The sequence below is a fragment of the Lolium rigidum genome, chromosome 3 (assembly GCF_022539505.1).
Source record: "Lolium rigidum isolate FL_2022 chromosome 3, APGP_CSIRO_Lrig_0.1, whole genome shotgun sequence".
NCBI classification, from domain to species: Eukaryota; Viridiplantae; Streptophyta; class Magnoliopsida; order Poales; family Poaceae; genus Lolium; species Lolium rigidum.
This window is the reverse complement of record NC_061510.1, coordinates 345,433,504-345,445,538: the sequence shown is the minus strand read 5'-3', so window position 1 is coordinate 345,445,538 and position 12,035 is coordinate 345,433,504. Positions and strand designations below refer to the sequence as shown.

General features: G+C 43.9%; 1 pseudogene; it reads left to right on the top strand.

Annotated features, from left to right (window-relative positions):
• The first annotated feature begins 7,481 nt into the window (after positions 1-7,481).
• LOC124700207 lies at positions 7,482-11,038 on the top strand (annotated as a pseudogene).
• Positions 11,039-12,035: the final 997 nt, after the last annotated feature.

Sequence of the window (12,035 nt, the reverse complement as noted above, 5' to 3'; positions counted from 1 at the left end):
TTTATTTGAAATTTGGGATGTTACATCAAGCAATTGACGGAAGGAACCTTCATCAACCAAGCAAAATATCTCCAAGACATGCTCAAGAGGTTCAAGATGACCGAGATGAAGGGTGTGGCCACTCCTATGGTTACCAAATGTCATCTTGCACTAGATCCCAATGGTAAAGAGGTGGATCAAAAGGTATATCGCTCCATGATTGGATCCTTGCTTTACCTTTGTGCATCTAGACCGGACATAGTGTTGAGTGTTGGTGTGTGTGCAAGGTATCAAGCTTCTCCTAAGGAGAGCCACATGATGGCTCTCAAAAGAATCTTTCGATATTTGGTTGATACCCCAAGATATGGTATTTGGTACCCCAAAGGCTCAAGTTTTATTCTCAATGGTTATACCGATGCGGATTGGGCGGGTGACAAGGATGATAGGAAATCAACTTCCGGGGCTTGCCAATTCCTTGGTAGGTCCTTGGTGTGTTGGTCTTCTAAGAAGCAAAATTGTATATCTCTCTCCACCGCCGAAGCCGAATATGTTGCCGCCGCAAGTGGATGCACTCAATTGTTATGGATGAGGCAAACTTTAAAGGAATACGGTGTCATTTGTGACAAAGTGCCTCTATTATGTGACAATGAAAGTGCCATCAAGATTGCCTATAATCCGGTGCAACATTCAAGAACGAAGCATATTGAGATCCGGAATCATTTCATTAGGGATCATGTTGCCCGTGGTGATATTGAGCTTATCTATGTTCCTACCAAAGATCAACTTGCCGATATATTCACGAAGCCTCTTGATGAAGCAAGGTTCTCTTATTTGAGGAATGAGCTAAATATCATTGATTCAAGGAGTATAGCTTGACCATCTTGCAAACACACCTTCGTCTCAAAACTTTATTTGGTTTAGATGTGGGCATGGAAATAGGGGGAGTGCGGTTTAAATTATTGAGCTATCCCTCCCCCATAATGCCAACATTAAGAAATCATTCTCTTTATATCATATGTTGATATGTGAGCTTCAATGATGAGTAGTGGCTTGGACCCAAGATATATCTTCGCGGTGCCATGCCACAACACTCATACATGGTGGCCTAGGCCACCACACTCTTCTTTGTGAAGAGTTGGAGTTATTTGGATCTTATCGCCTCTTATTTGACAACTCCATGTTCTTATGGGAAATCACTCTAGTTTGGCCTTATTTGCTCATATCTTGCAAACTTGAGTGACCATGTACCATCAACAGTTTGTATCTTCTAAAACCTAAGCCTACTCTCCCCTATAAGCCATTTCCATCTTGCTCATTTGTCATGTTTGGTAAAAACTTGGAGTTTGAGGTGGTTCGGTCGGATGATCTAGGTTGCTCCATCTTGTTGGTAAATTTGCACCTTATATGTGACGTGATACATTATTGCATCACATATGGGTCTTGCAAATAACCAACGAAAGATGGGCCGGATTCCCGGTGTTTCTGGAATTTTCCAGCACCCCGGATAATCCGGCCCCAGGAGACACCGGATAATCCGGCCCGGCCGGATTATCCGCCCTAAGCTAGGGCCGGATTATCCGGCCTGGGCAAATCTTGAAAGGGTTGAGGATGAGGCCACGGGGGGGAAACGGTTCACACCTCTCCCCCGCGCGCCTCTCTCTCTCTTTCTCCTCTCAAGATCGCCGGACCTCCTCCTCCTCGCCGGAGACGCTCCGTCCGCCCTCTCGGAGTTCTTGGGTGGATCGGGTGCATCTCCTCCCTAGCTACCTTCTCCTCCAAGCGGTTTCCACAATGGATGTGGGTATGATTCACAATCTCTAACCCTAGATGTTGTGTTTTATATGTGCTATTTTCTTGGTGGAATTGGTGTCTAGTTGTTCCAAATCGATTGTAGTGTACTCCTCTTGCATGCTATGAGGCCGATCTAGTCTTAGACAAGCTTTTGATTGGAAAACCGCATATTCGCAGTGGCCGGATTATCCGCCCCCGAGCCGTCCGGATTATCCGGCCAGGCCGGATTATCCGCCCCTGTGGGACACCGGATTATCCGGCCCTGGAGCTTCATCGCCGCTGCAGCTTTTGCTTCAATCTATCATGTCTAGATTTGTACCGACTTATAGCATGTTTCTCGAGTATATTATCGTATCTTACATGACTTATGAGCATTACCTTTCCTTTGCTACCCGCCTTTGCTTCTCGCGTGTGGTGCTTCTCGAGGTGGTCGGAGACGCTCAAGGCATGATCGATCTAGTGACGAGTATGCACCCAATGCACCTCGCAAGTCCGTCACTTCAAGGCGGAAGAACAAGGAAGTGAGGGAGAACTACAAGGCCATGGACCCGGCTCTCTTATTCCGCTATCCGCATGAAGAACTGGTATGAAGATGTCCCAAGGGATGAAGAGATAGAGGGCAGGAGATACTGGTGCATGGAGAAGGAGTTCATCTACAAGGACATCTATGAGCCCATGAAGAATCTAAGACCCATGCAAGCTATCGATGTGGACATTCTGGCTGAAAACAATCACTTTGAAGATGCAATCTGGGTAGCTGGAAGGTTGGGTTTGCATGATATCATGAAGATTCAATGTGACTATAGCCCAGTTTTGGTGAAGCAATTCTTTGCCACTTTGGCAATCAAGAAAGATGAGGAACGCACTATGGAATGGATGACCGGCTCCACTCCACCGCAGATGCCACTCGCGCCAATTTGCCGGTTTTCTTGGAGTTCCCGTTGAAGGGGGTCGTCGCCTTCATGGACCACAACAGTACGTATAAGAATGCTCTTGTGCATCTCTATACCTCAGCAGGAAGAATTGGTTTTACTAAGGGGCTGCTTCCCATATACAATCAGCTGCTTCGGTTCTTTCTGGCAACCATTTGCCCAAGTGGTGGTAACAATGATGCTCTCCGGGAGTCCTTGTGAACCTTATGCACCTCAGCTATAAGTGTGCTCGTGATGGGAATGAGGAACGGAACTTCACTCTTGATGTCATGGACTTTATCTTCCATGAGATCCATGATGCCATGGTCTCCCGGACCTCCATACCCTATGCTCCCTACATTCAGCCTTCTCATCAACAACACTGTGGCTGTGGTTGGTGAAGACTTGAGTGGGTACCCTTTGGTGAAGCACCATGTCAAGAAGGCCTACAAGGTTAAGCCAGTCTCTTCAGCTGTACCTGCTCCTGACTCTTTCATGGGTGATGCTCGTTCTAGTGGTTATGCTCCTCGCTCGTCATCGTGATGTCCCGGCTATGAGGAAGCAAGTGACCCGGCTTAGTTGGTTCCAGCGCCACATCCTTTGCATGAACATTGAGATCCATAAGGAGAACTATGCAGCTAGCCGAGAGCGTTCTGAGATTAAGCATACTCAGGCGGTTATTCTTCACAAGCTCAGTGGTGATCAAGGACCCCCGCCTCAGCCTCCAGCTCACCAGGGTTACAGTGGATGGCACTCAGCACAGGTTCCATGGAGTGATCTTGATGATTGACTTCAAAGGTCCAACACCTCTCGCCGCTCTCCGGATGCACCTGACACTGATGAGGAAGAAGAGGAAGAGGCATACGAGTCCGATGATGATGATGCCTCCGAGTGATTCCCATGGGACGTGTAGCATCGCGCTTGTCCCCTTTTGGCGTCTCGATGCCAAAGGGGAGAAGTGTTCTATTAGGATTCTCGGGGATTTGCATGGTTTGGGCACAAGCATATGCGTTTATCATTCTTATATTGCTTGTGTTCCCTCTTTATTTGAACTATTTGGTTTGTTTGTGTGCCGTTCAAAACTATGTGCTATGTGGTGTGAGACATTGTTATGGTTTTCGGATTTCTATTTGTTGAGATCAAGGATATTACATTATGTGTGATGCTATATCTCCGCATTATATATCTACACATGGGTATGATTTCTTGCTTCCTATCTCAACTTCATATGTGTCAATGTCCTTTGTTAGAGCTCATGTTGGATATCTCTTGTGTTGAGTCACCATACTCCTATGTGTTGTGTATTTGTATTCAAATGCAAATTACTTATATGCACACATGTAGGGGGAGTGCCTCTATGTTTTGCCATCATGCTTGTCTCTATAGTGATTCCTTCGCAAATCCGTATATTGTCATCAAACACCAAAAAGGGGAGATTGAAAGAACATCTCTCACATTATGTTTTGTGTGTTTGATGTCAATATATGTGATACACTAATGTTTGATTAAGTGGTACAGGGATTACATAGATATTAATTCATGTGTGTTGGATTTGATCGTCTGTCAAAAGTTATCAGAAAAAGATTGGCCAGGCCGGAAAATCCGGGCCGGATATTGTTGAAATATCCGGCCCCCTGTTTTTGGCTAAGTCTTCGAGGAAATGCTGCGCAGTATGGGGGCCGGACATTTGCCCGGATAATGTCCCGGTATTGTACCAGGGCCGGATTATCCGGGCCGGATATTTTGGAAATATCCGCCCCCCCCCCGATTTTGGCTAAGGACTGGAAGAAAAGCTTCTCTGGCATAGGGCCGGACTTTTGGCCGGATTTTGTCACGGTTTTGTTCCGTAGGCCGGATTATCCGGCCCCCCGGTAGCTGCAACGGCTCATTTTTGAGAGGGGGTATAAATACCCCCTTCTTCTACCTTGGTTGCTTGCTCAATCATTATACAAGAAATCTGCCAAGCCACCTCCATTAGAGCCACCTCAAGAAACACAAGATTTGCAAGATCTCCTTCCTCCCCCAACCAAAGCTCTTGATCTTTGGAGATTCGAAGGAGAAGACACCGATCTACATCCTCACCGAAGCGTTCTTCATTTCCCCTCTCTTGTTTGAGGGATCTCATGCTAGTGTTCCTATTTGGTTCCCTAGTTGATTTGTTGTTGATGTGTTGTTGTTGATTGTTGTATTGTTACAGATTTGGGAGCCTCCAATTTGGTTGTGGATGTGTGCCCCAAGAACTTTGTAAAGGCCCGGTTTCCGCCTCGAGGAAATCCCTTAGTGGAAGTGGGCTAGGCCTTCGTGGCGTTGCTCACAGGAGATCTGAGTGAAGCCTTCGTGGCTGTTGGTTTGGCTTGCGTAGCAACCACACTCCTCCAAACGTAGACGTACCTTCTTGCAAAGGAAGGGAACTACGGGAATCATCTCCGTGTCATCGCGTGCTCCACTCTTGGTTACCTCTATCCCACTCTATCTCCTATTGTGTTGCTATACCTTGCTTAGTTGATATCCTTGTCATATAGGTAAATTCACTTAGTTGCATATCTAGAGAATTTACCTTTTGTGTCAAGCCTAAATTGAAAAAGAACTAAAAATTGGTTAGCACCTATTCACCCCCCTAGGTGCGGCATACGATCCTTTCACAGTTGTAAGAAGATTCTGTAGGAAATACCTCTTACGCATCAACCACTATGACGTAACTCTTTTCGGCTCACTGGCAACGGCGCCAGAAAATGCTCTTGATGACGGTAAACAACAATGCCAAAAAGATCTTGATACATTGGGACTCCAAGTGCAGAGTGTTGTGTCAGTAGAGTATTTTTCCCACATGGGTGACTCAAGGGTTTAAATCGAAATCTCGGGAAACTGAGCAAAGAGTATTCTCTTCTCTCTTCCTCTAGCAATCCTGCAAGTAAAATAAAATTCTTATGTCCCCAACTCCACCGTGTGGTTGTCAAGCACAAGGTTTCACGTAAATAAATAAGCACAAGTAAAAATAAAGTGAGTAAAACTAGATAAAATAAAGCAACTAAGTAAAACCTGTAAAGGGGTTGATTGTTTTTGGTATTCTAGATGCAAATAAGAGAAGTTAATATTTTTGTATTTTCGGATTAAAGCAGTGCAACAAATAGAAAACAAGATAAAAGCGATATAAAGGTGTTTCTTATGATAAAAAGTGGACCAGGGTTCATGGTTCACTTGACTATTCTCTCTTTTAAGTTGTAGTTGACAAATAGTAATTCATCAATGTGACATGAGGATGAAAAACAATAACATGAGTAAGATACACATTCATATGGGCATCACGTCCTAACATAGAGATGATGCGACATATCTCTCTTATACTCCACAAGAAAGGGAAAACACCATGCAATCTTGTACTAAAAATTAACAGAGTATAGCCATAAGTACTTTGACATGATGTTTGAATATCAAATATGCTACCTTGACCAAACAAGATCATCACTTTTGTCACGTGACGAACATAGCATATGCATTCACTTTATCCCTAGTGAGGTAGCAAAAGAAAAGGCAAATCCATAATAGATCATGAATTTGTTGTCACTATTAAATCACTAAAACCATGGTCATTGTTCAAAAAATCGCCGAGATACCGATTTATCGGACGATTTATTGTGAATTGGGTGGTAACCGATAAGATTTCGGTGTATCGGTTGAGTTATCGCTGAACTGATATTTCAGCCGATTTTCAGAAATTTCGCCCGAATATTAGGAAGTCTTGCGCGCCAAAAGGATGTGGGTTCTTTGCACGATGATGGTTTCCTCACCCCGCTCCACTCCCCCTCTACGACCAACTACCGAAGTCATTGCAGCACATCGTTCTAGGTTGTGTGGTTTCTTGTGATGTACATGCTCACATAATTGCTTTGTGTGGTAAGCCTGATTGGCTATGAGGAGTCAACACCCCTTTGATGGAGTGATAGGTGGACAAGATGACGGATTGAGGAGAGTGACGAGACTTATGGATGACGATGGTGCTCGTTTTCTGGTGCATTTGGAAGCATCGAAACCATGTGATTTTCAATGCGGAAAGACCGGAACGATCATCCAAATGATTCAGGTGGACTATGAGGCATGGAAGACGCCTGGCCTATTTCGAGGCGAGGTGTTTGGTTTTCCCGCAGCTGGTTTCGGCTTGGTTGTTAGAGGGAGAACAAGCTTGAGAGCGGGAGGTTGCCCTCCTTTTTTTTACTTTTTGATAACAAGAATATATTAATATCAAGATGGTACCGAATACACCTAGACTCTGCAAAAACTCAGCATATGTAGTAAGTCTAAATATCAAGGATGGACGCAACTGAAAAAATAATAATAATAAAAAGAAAACAAAGATCCAGTCGTAGCAATCAGACTCGTAGTGGCAATAGCACCACCAATGATGGCGACACCTATACTTCAAAAAACGTAGATACAACCATTTTAGTATGAAATATTATGTACTGAGGGAGTACTATGTTATGAGATAAACATTTCTAAGATGTATTTTAGAAGAAAATTGGTAAAACATGTGTACTAAGAACATCTGAGATGAGAATCACATGGTGTTCAAAAGAAAAAGACGAGAATCACATGCTCAGTTCCTAGACACCTGTCCGAATTCCATGGTCTACCAACAGCGACCGAGCTCGTCGGAAACGAGCAGACCATTCAACTCTTTCCGTCCTGGCGTTTTACCTTCAAAACACATGCCTGAAAACGCTGAAAAACTGCACGATTTTCCCCGCTCCCCACCGGCGGGCCGCCACCACCACCCAACCCCACCGCGGGCGACCAGCTCCACAGAAAATAATGGATCTCCGTCGTTTTTCTTCGCTCCATTCCCCGCTCTCTCCCTCTGTCCCAGATTCAACGTCTAGTACCCACGATTTGCACACTCTCCTCCCTTCCCGGCGAAGTGGAGAAAGTTCCCGAAACACTACAAGCAGAACTATTACCAGCTCGCTGACAGCAGGTACAGCTGCAGTGGTTGCGGTGGCATGGCTTCCTCCATCGCGTTCGCGTCATGCGCGCTCACCTTGCATCCCAGGGTCGCCACGGTGGTTGCTGCAGCTGCGGCGGTGGCAGGCCCCTCCTGCTGCCGTGTGCTGCTCGCCGTTGCGCCTCCCCGCTCGGCCAGGTCGATGCGCCGGGTGGGGATTCTCGCGCCGCTCCGGTGCTCAGCGCTTGAGGACCCCGGTGCTGGTAGTGAGGAAGGCAAGAAGGAGAAGGGTAGCGTGAGAAAGCAGTCGCGCGGGAGGCCGGTGTGGAGGCGGATCCTGTTCGCCTCCAAGAAAACGCGCAGCATCATGATCCTCAACGCCCTCACCGTCATCTATGGTATGCATACCTTCTCATCTCTCCAATTTGTGCATACATGCTCAGGAGTCAGGATAGCCAAAATGTTAATGAGGTTCCTCATGAATGAGCATTAGCAACAATGACCCATTATTTAGTACATCGCAGAAGTATGTTCCATTATTTAGTAGTGCAAACTTGTAGGACGGCTCTTAATTATTAACAAGTCAGGATCGATCAGTGTTTGACAACTTATTTTTCTCTGTTCCCATTTTTGTGCAGCAAGTGACATTCCAGTTCTGAAAGAGGTTGAAGCCCTCACAGAACCTGCAGTTTTCAACATGGTGCGCTTCGTTGTTGCAGCCATCCTCCTTCGTACCATTCATGATACGCGCATTTGGAGATCGCCGTATACGAAATGGAGGATTAGAGCTAGGAGTTTGGATTAGCTTAGCTTACCTTGCTCAAGCAATTGGGTTGATCACATCTGATGCTGGACGAGCATCCTTCATTACAGCCTTCACGGTATGTATTCGTGCACAATCTTTGTTTTCTAATTATGGACTCGATTGAATTAGCAAATACAGTGGCAATATCCGAAGAATTTTATGAACAGGTGATAGTTGTGCCTTTAATTGATGGCATTTTTGGAGCCTCTATCCCCAAGCTGACTTGGTTCGGGGCCATAGTATCCATTATCGGGGTTGGCCTGCTAGAATGTGGTGGCTCTCCTCCTTGTGTAAGTACTCAGTAGCATCGGTCATGCTCTTTTTGTACCAGCACTTGTTAGTTTATTCAGTTGTTGTCGTAATGGAATTTAGGAACTACAACGCCCCAAAGTCCTGTGGTTATGTTACAAATAACAGTGATGCCCTAAATGAATATTCTTGCAATAACAATGACCAACCACTTAAAAACATCCCACCGTTTGGTTGATATAAAAGTGAGTCTGTCTTTTCAACGATTTGGATATAATTGTGTGTCTTCACAAGGAGCTGAATTTTGATTGTGCCATCTTGTTGTTTCCAAAGGTTGGTGATGTGCTGAACTTCTTCAGTGCGGTGTTTTTTGGGATCCATATGCTTAGAACGGAGCAAATATCAAGAAGTACAGACAAGAAGAAGTTCATGTCTCTTCTTAGCTTTGAGGTTCATAAGTGTACCTGAAGTCTCCGATATTCACTGTACTGCTTTTATCATCTTAGCCACTATGGGAACCATCTCACTGAACATCTATCATTCAGGTCCTTGTTGTGGCTTTCAGCTCAATACTCTGGTTTTTATTCAAAGATGGCTTTGTTGAAGTCCACGATTCCAGCTTTGAATCATGGACCTTTGGTATGCTTTGGGATTCAGCGGCTTCTTTTCCATGGATACCGGCATTGTACACCGGAGTCCTTTCTACAGGGTTATGCATGTGGGCAGAGGTTAGCCTACTTCATATAGCCTTTTAGTATTATGATGAATATTTACCGAAGACCTCTGCTTCATTTAGACCTTCTCTTTTATGTCTCTGCACAGATGGTAGCGATGGCCCATGTTTCAGCAACAGAAACTGCGATTGTTTATGGGCTAGAACCAGTATGGGGAGCTGCCTTTGCTTGGTTCCTCTTAGGTGAAAGATGGGACAATGCTGCATGGATTGGAGCTGCACTTGTACTATGTAAGCTTATGAATTGTGATGTTTCTTTCCGCTTTGTTCTTTGCTTTTACAGTTGCATTTTCATACTCAGGTAGGAAATACATTGATAAGTGTTCGTATTAACCGATCACCATGAGATCTTCAAGCTAATTGAGTATATGCTGCCATCCTCTTCATCAGGTGGAAGCCTAACTGTGCAGCTATTTGGGTCAGCTCCTGAAAAGTCCAAGAAAGTAGAACCACGCAGCAGGAATGCATTGGAAACCACACTGAAACAGCAGGACCGCTTCTCCCTATCTGCCATCCCTGTCGATTCCAGGAAGAACATAGGGAGCCAATTAGAGAGGTAACTCGTGTCTCATAACTGTCAATTGCTTCATCATTTATCCATTTCTGGCTGTTCTTGCTGTGATAACCATTTTTTTACTTTCCTTATGTTCTTTCTTTCTTTTTGTAAAATAGGAAGGATAAAACATTGTAGCCCAACGTCAAGGATGTGACGTATCCTCTCAAGACAAGGTCATAGTCACAACTGTATATAAGCCAAACCAAGTGCGAAAATGCCAAACGGAACCTGGGTACGCGCGCACCCAATTATGAAAAATTCAAAACAATGCTATTTAAAAGTTTTGAAATACAGCTTGGTTCATCAAATACAGCTTGCTATTCCCCTGATCCCGGAGGTGAGTTTCCTTTTAGGGCATCAACAGGACTAACTACTGATAGTAACTAGGAATAAGCTAATGCCCCCTTACATATTAGAAAATATGGCATTACTGGCTGGAAACTCCAAATCGGAGGTTTACCCTGTACATGGTCGGCTGCATGACAGTGTGAAGTGGGAATTTCACCAGTTGTAAATGGCATGTTCACCGTACCATGGGGTAGATTCCTTGTAAATATATTTTGTAGCTAGATGTACTACACATAGCTGCCGTTATTTTCAAGTTTATAAGCATATTGGCCTAGTGCTATGCGCTTGTATAAACCAAGTAAATCTTAGCTTTTGACAGTGACATGAGGTCTGCTGCTATCCTTCCTTGTGTAATTATATGGTGATCCTGTTATGCAAAATATAGTAGGCTGTTCAATTTAAATGTATTAAACAGTTGTTGTTGTTGCCAATTAGCGAGGTAACTTGTGTCTCATCACTATCAAGTGCTTCACTATTTATTCATTTCTCGCTGTTCTTTCATGTCATCATAATCATTTATTACTTATGTTCTTTTCTTCTGTATAATAGGAAGGATAAAACATTGTAGCCCAACGTCAAGGCTGCAACATATCCTTTGAAGACAAGGTCACGCTCACAATTGTATATAAGCCAAACCAAGTGTCCTTATATTCTTCTAGCACATGGTTTCTTGGCTCATCAAATACAGCTTGCTATTCTCATAATCTCGGAGATGAGTTGCCTTTTAGGGCGTTAACTGTCCTAACTAACTGGTAACTGTGGCATTACTGGCTGGAAACTCGAGATCGGAGGTTTACCCTGTACATGGTTGGCTGCATGCCGGTGTGAAGTGGTAATTTGACAGTGTGTAAATGGGATGTTCACCGTACCATTGGATAGATTCCTTGTAAATATATTATGTAGCTAGATGATTACATGTAAATGCATTACACATAGATGCCCGTTATGGTCAAGTTTATAAGCCTATTGGCTGAGCGCTAGCCACTTGTTTACACCATGTAAATCTTAGCCTTGGATAAATGTAGTTGATACTGTTATACAAAATATAGTTGATGCTTCATTGCAAATGTATTAAACATATTTCTGTTATTCCCAACTTTATAAGTCTGTTAGTGAGTGATATGTGCTTGTTTAAACCACCATGTAAACCGAATGTTGGCTGACAGTCGGTCCACTGTTATGAATCCTTTTGTGATCATATATAGTGCTGACAGGATTAGAGGTTACAGAAAACATCGTTTTTGTAGAAAAAAGATTATGATTTCATCGTACATCAGATCAGATGCATATACTTGGCATTTGGCTCTTTTCCTTTCTATAAAACTCGTATGAAATGCTTTTGCAGTCGCAAAAAATGCAATTGTTTTATCCCTTTAGGACATCTGATAAAATTGGAATTATACACAAAAGGCATTTCTTCAGAATTGACCAACTGTCAGTCTGTCACATTTACATTTTGAGATTTTCTCCTCTTTTTTGTTTCTGTTTTGTTGAGGTGAGATTTTCCCTATTTGGGGACTTGTCCAACGTAGGCCTGGTGGATGGAATGGGTTCCATTGGGCCAAGGTACCGAGTGAATACCTTAGTGGAAGTATCCTGGATCAGGTCCATAAGACATGGGCTACACACGGCTTAGGAAACATATATACTACGTTAGTATTACATACGAGCCAATCTGACCCAGCCCAGACCCACAAACAGGCCAAATAGGCTGTTTAGGAGCA